Raw genomic sequence first — 19,868 nt, 5'->3', positions numbered from 1 at the left:
GATATATTGAGTGAAATGTTCAATGAACCTAGATCTGTCCTCCAGAGGCTCCTTTGCAATGTTGCAGAAGTGCTGAACAAGGACCGATTCCATATCACTGTGAGAAACTAGCTCAATGCCTTGAGAATCTTTGATCTTTGTGATTCTATTGTGTGCCTTGTGAGCTATGGTGGTTTTGTGGAAGAATTTTGTGTTTCTTTCTCCCTCTTTAATCCATTGTATTCTTGATTTCTGCCTCCAGAAAATTTCTTCTTGTAAGCATCGATTCTCCCATTCTTCCTGCAAAGAGTCAGTTAATTTTTGCCTCTCTTCGGTGAAGCCATCCATGATGATGATCTGATTGATCTCCTAGAGCTTTAGTTCAGTTTCTCTTTTGGCTTTGAAGATATCTCCAAATTCATTTTTGTTCCAAACTTTAAGATGGGATTTTATATGTTTAAGTTTCTGCTGGAGCATATACATTTTTGAACCCTGAATATTCAACTCCTCTCTCCACCATGTCTCAACGTTATTAGTGAAATTAGGATGTGAGAGCCAAGCATTTTCAAACCTGAAAGGTTTGTTTCTCGGAGTGCCCATAAAGGTGGCTTCCAGCTATACAAGCCAATGATCTGATCCTCCAAAGGGTAGAATGGAGGCTGTCATGGCAGGTCCTAAGAGAAAGAGGTTCTCTGAAATCATGAATCTATAAAGTTTGGAAGCAACTTGATGGGTCCCTCCCCTTTTGTTGTTCCAAGTGAAGGTCCCATTTATTGTTTCAGTGTCCACCAGCCTCATGTTCCTAATGAAGTTCTGGAAGGCCATGGAGTCTCTGCCTAGCTATCTAGTGCCTCCTTTTTTCTCTGAAAGAGATCTTATCATATTGAAATCTCTTGCAACGATCCAGGGCAGAGTGGGATGTCTCTCTCTAAGTTCCTCCAGGGAAGTGAGAAGCTTGAGCTTATCTGCTAGCTTTTGAGGTCCATAAAAATTTGTAATCATGTATATCTCCTTGTCCCCTACAGGTTGACATGTTAGGGAAATGTAGTTCCTGGATGCTTCAGCATCCAGAATTCCCAATTTTTGTGGGTCCCACAAAGTAAGAATCCCCCCCGCCGAATGATCTGCCTTGACCTCTAAATACTCATAATTGAATAACCACTTATTATGAATATCTCTTATCTTTTCCATCGAACATTTTGTCTCCTGAATAAAAACCATGTCTGGTTTTTCTTCTTTCATTCTGTTACTAAGATTTCTTTGTTTCCTTCTATTACCTATTCCTCTAATTTTCCAGGTTGTGAACTTCATTAAGAAAGATTAGTAAAGGAATAACTAGTAAGATCTTTCATCTTACCTGAGTTGATCAACAGTTTTCCACATTCGTTCAGCAGTTCATTCTGCCTCTTTCTTCCTCTTTTCCTGCCTGAGTTCTTTGGAGATTGTGCCTAAGGATTCTCCATCATCTTGACCCCACTTGGCTCCTGGATTTCATGATTTCTTTTGACTCTCGCTCCCTTCACTTGTGACCTCCAGAGAAAGAGTTGTTGTACTCTATCATAGTCCTCTTTTGGCAGGGAGTCCACCCCTGTTTTTTTACCTTGTTCCAGAAATTTCTCTAGATCTAGATTTTCCCTATCCAGAATCTCCTGTAATTCCTAGTCCTCTGTTCCTGCTTCACTTGGAGTCATCTCCTGGTCCCTACTTATCTCAATCAATCTTGGTAGATCATCCTTTTGCTGGTTTTCTATTGTAATATCCTCCATTTTAGCTACCCTATCATGTTCTTTTGTTACATTCTCCATGTCCTAGACTATCTCCTTGTTCCCCTCTTCTTCCTCCAGGATCTTGAAGCTATTTTGTCTTGTGTGTTTTTCCTCATTTGCCTTCTTGTGTGGACGCTTTCCTCCTTTTCCTTTACTCCCAACTTTGGTGAAACCCTCGTGGTCTCTCTCGACAGTGGTTTTTTGATTATCTTCCCTGTTGATTGTAGGGTAGTCTCTATATAGATGTCCATGTTCATGGCATTTGCGGCATCTGAATGGTATGTGCTCATAGTCCACTGTTTTCACCCATTCTTCATCATATACTTCTAAAATGATCACTTCCATCAGGGCTCCAGATATATCCATTTCCACACATATTCAGGCAAAGGAGGTATATCTCCCTTTCAAAGTTGCCTCTGAAATTTTTAGAAATGTCCCAACTTGTTGCCTATGGTTTTCAAAGGTTCTGGCAACCAATAATCTAGAGGAAGGGAATATAGTCTAATCCAAACCGGTACTGAAGTGAATGTTTCACGTTCTGGGACAAATTTCATCATCCATGGCCGCATGTAGAGTCCTGCCGCAACATAGAAAATGGGCCCCCCTTCAAACACTCTATCTTTGTCTTCTAGGCTTGCGAACTCTACTCTGAAAAAACCCTTAGAACCCAAATGTAAATGTATTTCCCCCTTTGGCTTCCAATGGCTCCTTATCCAGACATGTAAAGCCCTTTCTGTCGGCCATAGCCCCATGAACTTGCATATGATTGCATGCTCCGTCATATGATCTCTATGAGCTTGTATCGTTGGGTCGCTTAATACGACCTGAGGAATAATGCCTGACTTGGGTTTGCAGACTCCCATGGTCTTTCTAGAAGCCAGTTTTTCACTACTGCCTCCAATCTCCTTTTCTTTTCTCGTTTTCTATTGATCCCTTTCATGATCCTGATCTCCACTTCTTCCAGATGTCCCCTGACTTCTAGTTTCTTAGATCTTGTCCAGTGGTTTTTTGAAACATTTCTTTCCCGCGTTTTGACTTCCTCCTATGACTGCCTGGCTGTGGGAGGGAGCAACACTCCCCCCTGCACTCCCCTCCATGGTACCTTGAATCCAAAACCCTGTCTTCAACTCCAACCCTAGCTTCTCCCCTTTGAATGTTCCCTTGAGTGTTTCTATTTTTCAGCCATGTTATTAATGGGTTGTGAAGGATTTTCTCCTTCTGCAAGCTCCTCAGAGATCCTCGCTTGCTCACATAAAAAGGTCTCAATATCCCCTATGGATAGGGTATGAGGATCACAATCAACAAAACAAGGCTAGTTTCTTGTGGAAGTGAGGTTTTTTTTATAATAACTTTCATGTGTTATCCCTAACTCTTTGAGGCATAAAGAAATAAATGTACTTTCCTTTTTTGTAAAAAATAATTGAATGAAAAATGCTAATGCGATGCAATTTTATATTTTTGGAATGAAGAATGCCTAATGCATATATTTTTTTTTTTGCATAAAATGAAATGAATGAAAGAGTAAATAAACTAGGGAAGAACTCATTGCAAGGCTTTGACACCTCCTCGAAAACGATGCCAAAAAGTAATGACCTTCAATATTACATCAAGAATACCTCAACTCCCAAGGGCCTCAACTTTAATTGTCAACCCAGGGTTTGTAAAAATTTAAGAGGTGTCGACACTATGTGTTCAACATGTAATTATCTTTGTTTATTTCTACAAAAACACTGAGATGAGATCTACTTACAGAGAGACCACTCTAATTGTCGTATGCTACAAGCAAGATTCAAAATTGCAGGAAATTAAGGGAAATAAGAAAATCTATGCTATTTGCATGAAAAAGAAGCAAACTATCTTAACTATGAGGGAATAAAAGAATATATATTCTGCTATTTGGAAAAATAAAACTTACAACTAAAATAAAGCATGTGAATATCAAACCCTAATTTTATAGAAAAAAGGACAAACTCTACAACAAACTATGTCAAAGAATCTACTTGGTCTCTTGGCTTCTAAATTTCATCTTTAGGGTTCCAAGGATGTTGTAACACATCAAAGAAGATTAACCATGAGATGGATGCAAGTTTAGATGAGTTTTGTATGCAAAATATAAATTGTTAGAGGAGTCCATGTTTTGCTACAAGAGACAATCCAGCAGGTAGGAAAATGTGCTAAGGATGTGGTTTGAAGGAAAAATGAGCTAAGGGGAAGCTAAGAAATGATCAACAATGTATGTCCATGTATTCATGTCAATGATAGAAGGATTTATTCAGGAAATTGGTGACAATAGAGTCTCTTGTAGCTTTGCAAAACAAGGACTCTACGGTTATAGAACACATAGATTATAAACAACCATTAGAGATCAGCTACCAAAGTGAACTCAATGCATGAAAAGAGATGCTAAACAAGAAACATAACACTGCAAAATCTGCAATATAGTACTCAACCATTGTGCAAGGAAAAATTGTTCAAAAATAAAGTAATTAACCCTGTTAGCTTTGCTGTGCAAAGGCATCAAAAATGGATTCAAACACTCTCAAAGGCTGCAATTACACTTATGAATATGCCAAAGGATCCATGGTTGCTGTTCAAATTCTCAAATTATGGCTAAAAGTCTTCCACCGATCGAAAAAATTGCAAGGGAAAAGCCCTTTGGAGGGCAGAAATACACTATCGGGAGGCGGAAATACCCCAAAAACCATGTAAAAATAAAAGTTACAGCCTTAAGGATCCGCTTTAATCTTAGCCGTTGGATCTGGCCGATCAACGGTCTAGATCGTGTCGGCATATCGCATGTCGGGGGGAGGCAGTGGCAACGACAAAGGAGACCTTGCCGATGAGCGATCGTCGATATCGCATCGGCGTATCGTATCGGCACTTTTAAAAAGAGGCAATGGAGATGGTGATCGGCGATTTTGTGAGGACCGTCGATCGTGTATCCGGATCAACGGCCGAGATCACGTCGGCATTTCGCTATCGGGGTTGCCAAAGGGACAGAGCCTTCACATATGATATGCTTCCAACCCGATAAGCCGGACCCGATGGAGTTATAAGTTGTTTCTAATAGATTGTCGGGTCCACAACGATTGGGGCACAAGACATCTCCGATGAGTGATCGCCGATATCGCATCGGCGAGTTGCAATGAAGGACTTACAAAAGGGGCATTTATATTTCACCGATGAGCGATCGCCGATATCGCATCGGTGTTTCCAATGGAGCATGGCCTTTTGCATATATATGAGCGATCGTCGATGGGCCGGACCCGACGGCGGTGTTAATTCCTTCTGATAGATTATCGGGTCCACGGCAATATCGCTATCGACGCTTTCAAAGGGGCGGGCTTTAACATGAGTTATGTTGCGATGCGATGGGCCGGACCCGACGGCCATACAATACTCCATTTCATATTATTTCGGGTCCGCGCCCTTCGCGTTTTTAATGTTTTTTATGTATTTTCTTTGTATAAAGAAATTACAAAGGAGGCCTTGGGCAGGTGCCGATTGTGATGGAGTTCGGACCCGATATTTTATGAATCATTTCTTATAAAATTTCAAATCCGCGCTTAAGCCATTTTCAATGGTTTTGGGCGCATTTTCTGTGTATAAGGAAATATAAAGAAACAGAGGATTGGCCGGTTAAAATATGCATTGCGACCCAAAAGGCGGACCCGATAGTTGTATGAACCATGCATGCACCTCTTAAAAGTCAAAGTTGAAGCAATGATGGGCGGGAATGAACAGTTTGGGCAGCGTTTCACTGTTTATAAGAAAAACAGTCATAATGGAGCCATTTTTAATGTTCAGCTGCTGCAATTAATCAGCAGTATGGCCGAGAAGGAAGCAGGACACCGTTTATCAGATCAGTGCATTCAATGGTTATGGCTCCTTTGGTATTTCACGCCACCTGCTCAAAGGAGGACTGCAGAGCAACAGAGGGGTCAAATCCATTTACAGCACAACCAGATTTGTACCAGAGGCCCACTCCTGAATGTAAATGTGGTTGGTGGCCATTTATGGGCTCCTCCACGCATAGCTAATAGGGAGATTGTGTAATGAGACACCATATATACTGAAAAAACAGATGTAGTGGGATTGATGAGTGTTTGATGAATGAGAGCTTATTGTAGCCTTTTAACTTCTGGAGACTGTTAATACTATGAGACCTGCAGCTTCTGGTCTTGATTTCCACTAATACAAGCTTCTTTTGCTATCACCTACTCGCTTTTCACTTCTTCTATGTTCTAGGCTCTGCCTGCTTTGCATTTAGTTGATGTGCTGTGAATATTTGGCATTTGAGGGGCTGTCATCCCACCTCTATGTTAAAATTTAGTGGTTCATTGAAAATTGCTTGCAGGTTGTTGTTGTTCTAATACCAGAGAGCTGTCATCCTCGCTGTATATGGAATAGTAGTCTTGCAGACCTTCTAACTGGTTGCATCTGGCCATCACAGAGCCTTGTGCATCTGCTGATGCAATCAGTCTTCTCCATCATCACTTTTACTTTAAGCTGTGAGTAGTTGGTGGTTGAAAGCCTTGTAGTGTGGGGGTCTTCACCCATGTCTGGGGATAGTCATAGTAGGAGTGGTTATCTGGCTTAAAGGTGCTGCACATCTTCCATTTATCCACATTTGATCCAAAAAAACTGTTGAATTTTTAATGTTCCTGAGCATCACTGATATACAACCTAGGTGAGTTTCTTGGGGTGATAACAAACCCTACATAAAAACAATACTCTAGAATAAAATTTGCAGCAATGAAGAGGTGCATAAAAGATAATAACACATAAGGGGCCTTATGCAACTGAGGTGTGCCCTAACCCAAGGAATCTCATATCCTTGAAGGAGAAACAATCTAAGAACCAAAGATGTTTTTCATTAACTAGAAAATTACTTGTACATAAAAAGTTGCAGTACTAAAAAACTCCTAAGCTCTTAAGCTCCTACTGCTTCCTCTACCTCAACTACTGATAGCTTCTAACTACATAATGGGTTACTCGAGCCTTCTATTCATTGGGGGGATTTTGAGGTCTAAAATGGGCCTCCTAAGGAAATTATAAAATAATAGTGGAAATAATAAAATAAGATTAGATTACAGCATCAAATTTTAGAGGGAAAAAAGAAAAAACTATTTTTTCAACTCATATTTTCAACTTATATCCCTATGGGTTTACTCAAATTTCGAGCGGAAACACTCAATTGGATGAAAAATTTGATTCCTCATCCAAGGAATACCCATGTTGCATACTTTTGATCAACCCCACTGCACGAAAAATGAAAAATATATGAAAAATGTGATTGCAATCATGTTTTTTCATGTATTTCTCATTTTTCGTGTAGCAGAGTCCATGAAAAGTATGCAACATGGGTACTCATTGGATGAGGAATTAAATTCTGCATCCAATGATTACTCCCTCTCAAAATTTGAGTAAAACCTTAGGGAGATAAATTGAAAATACGAGTTGAAAAAGTAGTTTTATTATAGCAAGAAAAGGCTTCATTTGACTTGTGCCTTAATCAAATGGATAATTCGAATTTCCACTTCGGCAAGATGACTTGGAAAACAGTTAGCAGGAGTGTCATGGAAAAATCACTCAATTAAGTTAGTCAATTCAAGTTGATGGGATAGAAGTAAAGTTATGTGCAAGTTGGTAGATAAGATCTAGCTTCCTAGAGGTGTTATCTTTAGTGAAAGTCAGTTATCTGAGCTCTAGTCTAGAATAAAGTCAATATGAGTTCAATTGAGTAGGTTTAACTGTTGTTAACTCATTGATCTCTCAGTTAACTAGTCAATTTACTAAAAATAACCATAGTCATGCATGCAATTCGAATTTCCTAGTGAAGTGGAGGAAAAAGGCATAATTGTAATCATTATTGTATACTAGTGAGTGTATAGAGTTTGCATGTGGTAGGTGAGCCATTTCTCTTGGGATTTTCTTAAGGAAATAAGAGCTTCCTTATTCTTTAGGAGAAAGAATTGCGCAAGGAAATAGGAGGAAGCAAGAGGAATATTTTGGCTAAGTATTTGCCAGGGCAGACTTAGTAGGAGATCAGTATTGCAGTGCAAGTTGAGCTTCAACATTGAAGTTGTTATTGTAATAGATTATTGTTCTCGTCCGATATAATACAAATAGAGGAGGTTCTTTTCCCAGTTGGGTTCCCCGGAAAAAACTATGTTCATTGTGATTGAATGATTACATGTGTTTCTATTGTATGTTTTCCCCTCCACAGATTGAGTAGAAGAAATTTGTGTCTATTGTTTTCAGTTTGAATTCATTAGTAGCTACAAATTTTGAGTTATTTCTACATGGAATGATTGGCTATGTATGGCTAAGTGTTATGTTGTTGGATGTTTTAAGATTTAAATAGAAACAAGTGTGAGGTGTAGTTTGGACTCACATAGTTTCATATTGGGAAGACCAATGAATCCAAATGAGTTGTAGTGGTACTTGACCAATAGTGATGGGAAACTTGGGTGCACCAAGCCAGTCTTAGACACATGATAGGAGACGACCAAGCTAATAACCTTGCCATATCTAAATGACCATGTCCAATTGAGGAAGTTAGTGAATTGATTGGATGTTGTTTATGCTTTGGATAACTCTTTGTACAATACTCTTCAAAGAAGGTGACATGGTTGAATGAGTTGAGGACTCCTACCAAAGATGGGTCGAATGTTTTAGAGAATAATATGCAAGAGCCACATTCACTATAGGATTTGAAAATGGTGGGATCGTGCCAAGGATTGTCGACAAGTGCAACCAAGGAGAGATACGCAAAACACAATGAGAATAACACATAGCAATATTAATAATAGGTTACAGTGATAATAGAGTTACCAGTGTGCTTACAAAGAGAGGTAAGCAATTCAGTGCTTCCACTTCTCACAAAATTATTATGTGAAGAATAGTATGTGGTAGGGAAAGATGACATGGTTGGTGGAATTAGCGGAGGACCAAGCAACACCAAGCAACTAATATAGGGTCTAGATGAGATAGTTTAAGATTAGTGATCTTAGGATAGTGTGGTTAGATGAGAAGGTGCTCAACTCCACTCATATTGAATGGCTGTAGAAATAACGCAACCAAAGAAGAGAAGTAAATACGTTGCATGTTTATTTTGCAAGAAAAACCGATTTGTGTAGGAATTTACAAGGTAAGTTACTCAAACAGAACACCAAAGGACACCACTCACAAACAGATCACAGATCAATACACCAGTATTTTTGACGTGGTTAAAACCCTCAAAGAGGGAAACAATCCACGGCCTGAGCCAACGCAACCACTTCAGGCAATTTATTAATAAAAGAATGAAAATTTACATAAGCTTCTCTTGTGAACGGTTACCCTACAAATGACCCTCCATGCTCTTTAAATAGAGATCATGGACCAATCGGGTGTTAAGCCACAGATCAAGTGTCGGTAATACCGAGGAGAGAACGAACCGTCGAATCACTACATATCATGACCGTTGGATTGTAAGTTACAAAAGTACATAGTAAAGAAACACACTTTACCTAACTCTACACTAGACCAAGTTATACTTAACTATTTCCTATGTGTCAGAATATCCTAACATCCCCCCTTAAGAACAACTTGGGATAGGATTGAAGGATGTACAAATATGACACAATAGAAGAAGGAAGGAGGCATTAGAGCCTATCCCCCCTTACTGAAAACATCCTGAAATCCAACCATAAATCGAAGTTTAGTAAACTTCCCCTCTGTGAGAGCCTTTGTAAAGATGTCTGCAACTTGATCATCTATTGAACAATATTTCACTTCAAGAACATGGTCATGAATGAGCTTTCTGATGAAGTGCATGTGCAGTTCAATGTGTTTGATGCACTGATGTTGGACTGGATCTTTGCATAGTTGAATGGCACTTTGATTATCACACCAAAGTGTAGTCGGATGCTGTTGTTGAAAGCCAAACTCTGACAGGATCTGATGAAGCCACAGGGCTTCCTTACTAGCTTCGACAGCACCACGATACTCTACTTCTGCTGAAGAAAGAGAAATGGCACTTTGTTTCTTGCAAGCCCATGTAATAGGTCCTGAACCAAGAGTGAACACATAACCTGCAGTAGACTTCCGATCATTAGGGTCACGCCCAATCAGAATTAGTGAAACCAACCAATAGAGGAGATGCTTCTACACTGTAATGAATCCCAAACTAAACTGTACCTCGAACATAATGAAGTATTCTTTTAGCTGCTTTCCAATGACTTTCATGTGGGTTTTGCGTAAACCGAGCAATAAGGCCAACAACAAAGGAAAGGTCAAGACGAGTATGGGTCAAATACAAAAGTTTTCCTACAAGTTGACAGTATAAGGTAGCATCAACTTCAGGGGAAGTACAAGTGACTGAAAGTTTGGCTCCAGACTGAAAGGGAGAAGGGGCTGGCTTACAGTCTTCCATGTGAAAATGGCGTAGAAGATCACAAGCATACTTGGACTGGGAAAGGGAAATACCTTCCTTGGATTGCAAGACTTGAAGACCAAGAAAATAATGCAAGTGTCCTAAGTCTGTCATTTCAAACTTCTTTTTAAGGCTGGACTTCACATGGTTTATAAGGTTGGGATCACTACTAGTAAGGATAAGATCATCAACATAAAGAACAAGAATGATAAGAGACTTTCCCACTTTCTTGGTGTAGACAGTATTGTCAGAATGACACCTAGAAATGCTAGTTTCTAAAAGAAAGCTATCCATTTTGGCATACCAAGCCTGAGGGGCTTGCTTGAGACCATAAAGGCATTTCTTAAGTCGACATACAAGACTGGAGTCTGTTTGTATAAAGCTAGTAGGTTGTTCCATAAATATTTCTTCATGCAAGTCCCCATGCAAGAAGGCAGATTTAACATCCATCTGATCGACTTCCCATTTGAAAGAGGCAGCAAGGGAAAGAACAAGGCGGATAGAGTTCATTTTGGCAACAGGGGAGAAGGTTTCTGTATAATCAATGCCTTCAACTTGTGAAAAACCCTTAGCAACAAGACGAGTTTTATGTTTATCAACTTTTCCATCTGGTCCATACTTGGTTATGTAAACCCATTTACATCTAACAAGTTTTCGTCCCTTTGGAAGAGGAACAAGATCCCATGTATCATTTGCCAATAATGAACGATATTCTTCATTCATAGCTGCGTCCCAATTTGGATGGCTTGAAGCTTCTGCAAAGGTGTCAGGATCATAATTCGTTGAAGCTTGAGCTAGTAAAGAAGAGGCTCTTTCGAATTGAGAACGTGTACGTCGTTGATCTGTAGGATCACCGGAAAGATCACCCGCCGCATCCCGAGTAGCACGGACCCAGTTTGGAAGTTGAGGAGCTGAAGCAGGATCTTGAGAAGGTGGGGGAGGATTTTCATCCTCGCTGTCATGATTTGAAGAAGAAATATTTTCAGAAGTAGAAGGGATAGAGAGAGGTTGCACATCGGCCGAACTAGGCTCGTAGGCCGATATATTTTCAGCAATCTTTACATCTCTTCTAATGATAACATTTTTGGACTTAAGTGGAATAAGTTTATATCCTTTGACATCTTCAGAATATCCAACAAAAATACATTTTTCACTCTTAGATTCTAAAGCTTTATGTTTCTCATCTGGAATATGGGTCCATGGTTCACTTTCAAAAACACGAAAGTGACTTACATCTAGATTAATTGAGCTCCATGCTTCTTATGGAGTGATATTCTTTAAAACCTTAGTAGGAGCGTGATTTACTATGTAATTTTCACAGTTAATTGCTTCTACCCAAAAATTAAGACTAAGTCCTTTAGATTGAAGCATACAATTAGCCATTTCCTTTAAGGTGCGGTTTTTCCTTTCAGCTACACCATTTTGTTGTGGAGTATATGGAACAGTATGTTGCATTTGAATTCCATTCTCAGTGCAAAAGTTGATGAATTTGTTGTTAACATATTCTCCACCATTATCAGATCTTAGCTTAAGAATTTGATGTCCAGATTGTTTTTCAACAAAGGCCTTAAAGGCTAAATTCTTCACTCTTGAGTTTTAAGAAGTATACCCTAGCAAATCTCGAGAAATCATCAATAAAAGTTAATAAATATTTGTAGCCAGAGAAGTGGGCCACATAAATCACTATGCATAAGCTGTAAAGGGGCTGAGGCGTGCGAAGAGGCACATTTTTCAAAACTATCCTGATGATGTTTTCCGAGTACACATCTGGAACAAACACCATCTCTGCAAGATACCATTCGAAGACCTGTCACCATATTTTCTTTACATAGATTCTGAAGGGAGCGATAGTTTAAGTGACCAAATCACTCATGCCAAAGTTTTCTCACTTCATCATTATGAGCAAAAAATACCGAGGGAAGATTTGATGACCCAAAGTTGTTAAACTTATACAACCTTGTAGAATCATCAGCAATGCCAGTAGCTAAAATATGTCTAGGATCTCTTAGGTCCTTAATTACAACATCGTGAGGTGAAAATTCAACGATTTTACCTTCACCTGAATGAGTTATTTTATATACAGATAGAAGGTTGCAGGATAAGGTTGGAACACATAATACATCATTAAATTGACCATTGTCTAAATGAACAATTTTCAATCCCTACAACACTAAGAGATCTATCATCACCAACATATATATTTTTGGTGTTACAATCATTTAAAGAAGAAAACATGGCTTTATTTTTTGCCATGTGATAAGAAGCTCCAGAATCAATGAGCCACTCATGAGAATGAGAAGAAGAAGATACATTTAGTGCATAACCAGACCGAGATGCTTGACAACCACATGCAAAAAGTGTTATTCCTAAAGATGAAGTTGAAGTACAAGAGTGCTCCAAATGGATGTTATGCTTCTTCATTGTTGCTTCCAAGGCTTCCATCTTTTTAAAGCATTTGAATTCTAAGTGACCATATCGATTACAAAAGTGGCAATGTCTATTAGTCTTTTTCCTTTTGTTTTTATTTGCCTTATCATTTTGTTGAAATGATTTTTCATTTTGAGGCTGAAATTGCTTAGGACCCTTGTTTGGTTTAGGACCATTCTTTTTAGGATACTACTTCTTAGGATTCTTTGAATTTGGTTGCTGTTGGGCGGCTAAGGCTTTCTTAGAAGAGTTTCCAAGATTAAGAAGACCAAGATATAAGAGTTTTTCTTGTTCTCTTATTAAAAAATCACAGAAGGCATCAAAAGAGGGGGACTTGTAGTCTTGTCCTTGAGAAATAAAGGATTCTCTAGTAGAATGGAAGGTGGAAACAAACATAGTGTATGCTAGTCCCAACTTAGTAAGAATGGAATAGATAAGGATACCATCTTCTTTCTTAACCTTAACACCTTCCAAGAGAATTCTAAGGGTCTTGAACTTGGACAAAAAATCTTCAATGGAAGAAAAATTATTGAGGTCCAATGTAAGCAACTCATTTTCGAGTTGATGGGCTCTAATTTCATTTTTAATTCCAAAAACTTTAGTGAGTTGTTTGATTGCTTCATTAGGAGTATCAAGTTCTGTGATATGGAATCTAAGGTCTGGAGAAATAGACATCCCTATCAACCCACGTGCTTGATCTTCCCTATTTTCCCATTTGGATGCCTTATCTTCATCTTGAGGTTTGGTTTTTTAGCCTATGGCTATTCTATAAAGACCTTTACTTCTAAGTAAATCCACAATGTAGGACCACCATTGGAAGTAGTTGGTGCTGTCAAGAATAACTTGGCATGGACTTCCATTTTAATAGAAACTAAAGCTGTAGATGCTGAAACTAAGTGTTCCAATGGAAATATCTCGAAAAATTAGGCTGATTCAAAAAAACGGCTCTGAAAACAGCTTCCGGATGAAGAAGTTATGGCTTTTTGAAGAAAAGTTGTTAAAGATGCCGACAAAGTGCGTGAATGTGTGGAAATGAATGATAATGTTATATTTAAAAAAAATCTCCCCCCTTTCCAAACATAAATCTAATTAGCTCACTTTAAAAAAAAATTATGTGACTCGCTTTTATAAATAAGTGAAAGTCACTTTTACAATGGTATTTTATGAGCTACCCACTAAATTGTAACTTAAATAAAAGATAAAGAGACTTTAGAATTATAAGTGACTCACTTTTTATAACAGGTGAGAACACTTTTACATAAAGTAACTTTAAAACATAAGCTACGTGTGCTTTTTGAAAAAGTAACTCAACAAAAAGAAAGACTTGAACCCAAGACCTCTATTCTCATAAAGTAACTTTGGACCAAGTGAGCTAGTTTATAAGGGTAGTCATTTTTGGAAAAGAGGAAGGGGGGTTTTTTTTTGTTTTTAGTCACTGAAGCTTTGGAATTCGTGCTTACTTTAAAAATCTCTTCTTCTTTTTTGCCTACAAAACCCAACACAAACATACAAAAAGAAAAATAAAAAAACAAACCTTACGGCTTCAAGTTAACTTTACCCGGCGACAATATATTTTCCTCAATGTCTCTGATTTTTTGAGATCACACTAAGGCGCAGCGGAATAGAGCATACGCATGAGAAAAATCCTTCCTTTCTGTTTCTAATTTTCCCAGATCGCACAGAGTCGCGGGGCAAAGAGCATACGCATAAACGAAAGGTATAGATCCGGTAATAAAAAACAGAGAGCTAAATAAACCGAAATAAATAGAGAGATGAATAGCTAGAACTGCAAATAAAGACTGTATACCTCCAGATCTTAAAAATGGCGTAGCTAGGGCTACCAGAAACCTTTTCACGTGAAACGAAAGGGGTTCCTCACTAGAACAGATGCTCCTAACACAATAGAGTAGTCCTCTCGGCCCGAAAGCAGTAAAAAACAATAGATCTAGGAAATGACAATTAGATGCAGTTGTACCGGCTTCAGATTTGGATCACCAACAGATGCGGCCCTCAAATAGCTTTGATACCATGTAGGAATTTACAGGGTAAGTTCCTCAGACAGAACACCAAAGGACACCACTCACAAACAGATCACAGATCAATACACCAGTATTCTTGACGTGGTTAAAACCCTCAAAGAGGGAAACAATCCATGGTCTGAGCCAACGTGGCCACTTCAGGCAATTTATTAATAAAAGAATGAAAATTTATATAAGTTTCTCTCGTGAACGGTTACCCTACAAATGACCCTCCATGCTCTTTAAATAGAGATCATTGACCAATCGAGTGTTAAGCCACAGATCAAGTGTCGATAATACCGAGTAGAGAACGAACCGTTGGATCACTACATATCCTGACCGTCAGATTGTAAGTTACAAAAGTAAATAGTAAAGAAACACACTTTACCTAACTCTACACTAGACCAAGTTATACTTAACTATTTCCTATGTGTCAGAATATCCTAACAATTTGCAAAGAACTTCCCATGAAAAGATAGGTTGGTGTGGTTGGTTGAAAAAGACTACCTTGATCCAATCTTTACCAAGTGAGAAATTGTAGTTTCAATGGAGATAGTTCTAGCTTAGAGATTTTCAAAGGAATTGTTATTGAAGGCTATTGATGGTTTTGTGTATAAGGATAAACAACCTTGGTAAAATGAGGATGTGTTAAGGCTTTGCTTCATAAATGTGACGTTGAAACAAATGAAGGTCATTATATTGGTGGACACCAACGCAACTCACGATTTTAAGAGCAAGTGAACTATGGCGTCACTTCATTGTGAGCCAAAATATGATGCAATTTTGTACAAGTAGTCCATTCTAAGGAGAAACCAATGGAAAGGATAGTTTTTTCATCCTCTATTCAAATAGGAGATTGGTTTGGGAGCCTAGATTTGATAGTGATTCCCTTAGATGATCATACATTGATCTTGGGACACGAATTCCTGGGAGATGCAAACGCAGATCTATTGATCCACTGAGATTTTTTGTTGTTCTTGGGTTGAGCTAAGATAATCAACGTATAGATGGTGAGGAAGAGTAAATTTCATTGGAAATCAAGGATTTTTGTGATCAAGATTATTGAGGGAATTCATTCAAATGAGAATAAACCTCATGAGGAAACAAAACAAAAAGGGAGAGAAGCAAAAATAACCTCTTTAAACATCATGCTAAAATAAGATCATAGACTGAAAAGTGTGGAAGGTTTGGTAAAATCCAGTATGGAGAGATTTGGATGATTGCAGGTTTAACAACACTCACAAGGAGGCGAAGCTGTGAAGGCCATAATATTTGGAAAAGTGACTACAATTTTACTCAAGTACAAAACCATTGCTTGGGTGTTTGAAGGTTTGACTTGGGTGAGTTCCAACATTTTTGGCCAAAATATAAATCTTAATTTCCACCAATGGAAGAGATGGTAAACCTACTATAAATGTATGTGCATATTTTTATTAGAGGAGGTGTATGCATTTAATTGTTGTTGGTGATGCCATTGATGATTAGATGCAGTGGTAGTTTGATACTTAATTGCAAGAGGACTTTCACCAGTTTGATGAAAATTAAATCTTTCCAAATAATAAACCATTTGATCCAACCCCTTTGGACTTTATCTCTACAAAATGCTAATTTGGAAAAAGGGAAAAAAGACAAAAAAATTGTAATCATTGAATTATTAAAAGAATGTCACTTTTATATTTTACTATCAAAATAATTAATTCCCTATGGTATGATGTATATTTTTAATATATAGAACTAATATTTTATAAATATATATGAAATATTTTAGTAAAACAATAATCTTCATATATACATATATATATATTAAGAAAACTATTACTCGGTTTTAATAAAAAGAAGGGTTGGTTGTGCATGATTATGATTATCATATAAGCTTGTGCCGGTGATTTCTTTACAACGGAGCACGGCCAACCTTGGGGAGTGTTGGCACTATTTTATTTTTGACCCATGTTATTGCATGCACTGTACTCAACAAAATCCATGTTGGGTACTATCCCTTGCGGCAACGCCTGCGAAATAGGGGAGGACAAACCCAAGACACCTATGGGGGTTTGCGTTTTCTGCTAACTGAAGGGGAATGGGAATCCAACCTAGCCATTATCCTACCATATCCCAACCCAAGGTTACATGCATAACACCCTTCACACACTATTGATATCAAGCACGAATCATTCTCAACAACAAAAATTAAAAGAAAATGGGTGTGCCCATTATCCTTAGCAAACATTTATGTTCATTCAACCATTAATACCACAACTAAACCCTACACATAAAAAAAACTAACATGCCACCACAAAACACAGATATATGGAAGTTCCAATATCATTATATTACCAAAAAGGGTGCCAATGGTATTAGATAAGCTCTTAATCCTCTCGGCTCACTGACCTAGTTCAACATTACATAGTTACAAAGTTATCAACCAATCATCCCAATGATTAGATGGCTAACTGACCAACCCATGGAGAGGAATAGAGCAATATAACATAACAACACTAAATGGAACGAAGCAAAACTGAACTAAAGACCATAACCCTAAATTAAAATAGTATTAAATTAATTAATTTCATATTTTATTCTATAAATTTGGACTTACTCTATATTTTAATATTTAGCCCATGTCCCCTTAGCATTTTAATTCATTTTAATATTATTATATTAATTCATTTCCTACTTTCATCTTTATTTTGACTTAATATAAATCTTGATATTTGACTCAAGTCCCCTTTAACATTCTTAAAATTCTTTTTCAAAACTAGTCGTTATTTCATAACCGTTAGAAATTTAAAAGGTCTCTACATTGATCTCTATATTTAATTAGGTGCCATGATCTGGATCCCCATCTTGTCCTGACGATGAACCACACTAGATTGTTCGAAACGCGTCGACAAAAAAATTTTCATGTGATTTTCACCGAAAGATAGATCAACAACCTTAATGTTGTCAACTTCTACTAACTTATACAAGATTACATGCATAAAATTACCATTATAACTACTTCTAGTTAAGCTTGTACTATGGGCAGTTAAACTGTTGTTTACCAAAATTGGAATTACTCAAAACATGGGCATTTGAAATTTGAATTTTGAGCAACTTCCTACCTAACTCCTTCTTTTCTTCTGTGTCGTTGAAAACTGCGTAGTTCTTCACTAGATGTTGTCGTTGCACGTGCATACATGTCTACACAATGTTCCAGCGCACCATTCCTACTTCCTTTGCCTACATGCATGCAACCAAATCTACTCCAAAACTTTCCTCCAACAAGCACCCAAAACACACCTGTGGTTCATCCCGAGCCACTTAGCCAATATTTATTGATAGGCAATTTGTCCTAATGGTATCCTTCAACGAAGTGAGGGCCTTAAGGGTTTCCTCAACTTCTTGTTCCATCTTAGTGAACTATGTTTGGATCTTCGTAGAATCTTGTAAAGGCATGTCCTCAAAGATTATGCATTTCACAACATCATCGAGGATAACGTTAATCTCTCGACAAGTTATGCTAGCAGTATTCATCAGACAAAGTGCTTCCTGTTGCAATCCCTCAACTTAGCGCTCAAGCTCCTACTGCGTAGTGTTTAATTTATTGATCTCTTGATTCAACTATAGCTTCTAGATTATAACAGTTGTGTGATCATTGAAAGGCAAGTGACTAAAACCAGGAAGAAGTTGCATCCTTCTTTCTTATGCAATTTGAACTTGGCAACCTAGGTCCTTAAATTCTGGATTTTGCACCATAATAGTCCAGAAGGCCACACATTCGGTGGAAAGAGGTTGAAATTGATTATGCAACTGATTTAGTTTTGTATAACATGTAAATACTTTCTTAGCTTCCACACGACAATGTCATTCCTCCAAAGGTGTAAATGTTTGTCATTTTAACTCTTCGACTTGGGCTTTTAATGCTTGTCAATATTGGGAGCTTGGTTTTCTGCTTGGGTGCCTTCCTCTGGAGATTCAACCACAACTTGCGTATAAATTATTTCCACGACTGCCCTTACTTCCATATCCTTTGTCTATTTCCTTATGTTTTTCTTCAAGGAACTATGCTCTTTCATGTCGCCCAACTTCATTGGTTGTAGCACCTGCATGAATTCTAAAGTAGTAGCACTAGTGCATGTTTGTAATTCAATGACAATGCTATCTTGTAATTGATGTGAAGTATTTAAAGTTAACTAGGAAAAAATCAAATTAATGTGCATCGAACCTTTCACCTACTGCGACACTGCTTCCATAGGAAATTCTACCACCTTGTGAGGGATTTGGAGTGCTCGACTGTTACTGGAGGTAACAAAGGTATTCACCCATGGTTCTAGAATATCTAGCGCACTCTAGTTCACCAGCTGCTTGGATGGATTAGTAGTGGTGGGTTGCTTAGGCGCCCCTCTATTGACCTCTACCAACTGTGTCAATTTCTCTAGCTTGTATAGAGTGTGTTGTTCATCCTGCTGCACCTTCTCGATAGTTGCCAGTGTCTATTCATTGAACCTACTCAATGCTTCCTTTTTCTTTTAATCAACCTACTCAACAACATGTTCTATATCATCCTCTAAGATGGACATCACTTAAAAGACCCGAGTGCCCTTTCACTTCATCCTGGCGCGGGATGTACCCTGCCCCACACTTATTATGGTAGCTCTTTTTACTCTGGCGCTTGTTTTAGCTAACGGGGTTCTTGATTGTTCAGGCTCCTTATCCTAGCCTTTCTCTGAGTGACTTGGATTTTGTGTGGATGTCCCACCTTATGGCTTCTGTTGTCCTTCCTGCTCAACACTACTTTCCAAACTCTCAATATCTTGCTCCTCTACTAACAACAACTTCCAAGCATCCTCCCAAAGAGAGATATGTGCATGTACATCTTCATTAGTGAGCGAAAAATTGCACGCTTTCCACCGTTTATACGAATCCCTCTTAGCATGAATGTATAAATGGTGTGAATCAAACTTTAATCGCGCGATGCTCTCATACTTCTGAACCACTTCCATATAAATGTGCAGATTCCCTTTGATGGTCGGACAAATCATCCCATGATAAAGAAAGAAAGTAACATTAATGTTGATCTTGCACGTAGAAATCGTAGGGGCCCATAAATGTTGAAATCACACAGCATCAATAGGGAGTTGTGTTTCTTTGACAGTTTGTAGGTCCACGAGCATCGCCCATTCATAAAGTGTGATTACAATAAGTAGCCAAGCTTAATGAAATTTTTCACCTGAGTCTTGCCCAACTTTGCAACCCACCACAAATTGATTGAGTAGGTAT

This window comes from Pinus tabuliformis, chromosome 7, assembly GCF_031772625.1.
Source record: "Pinus tabuliformis cultivar Carrire ecotype Pingquan chromosome 7, CPIR1, whole genome shotgun sequence".
Taxonomy (NCBI): domain Eukaryota; kingdom Viridiplantae; phylum Streptophyta; class Pinopsida; order Pinales; family Pinaceae; genus Pinus; species Pinus tabuliformis.
This window is presented reverse-complemented; position numbering follows the sequence as displayed.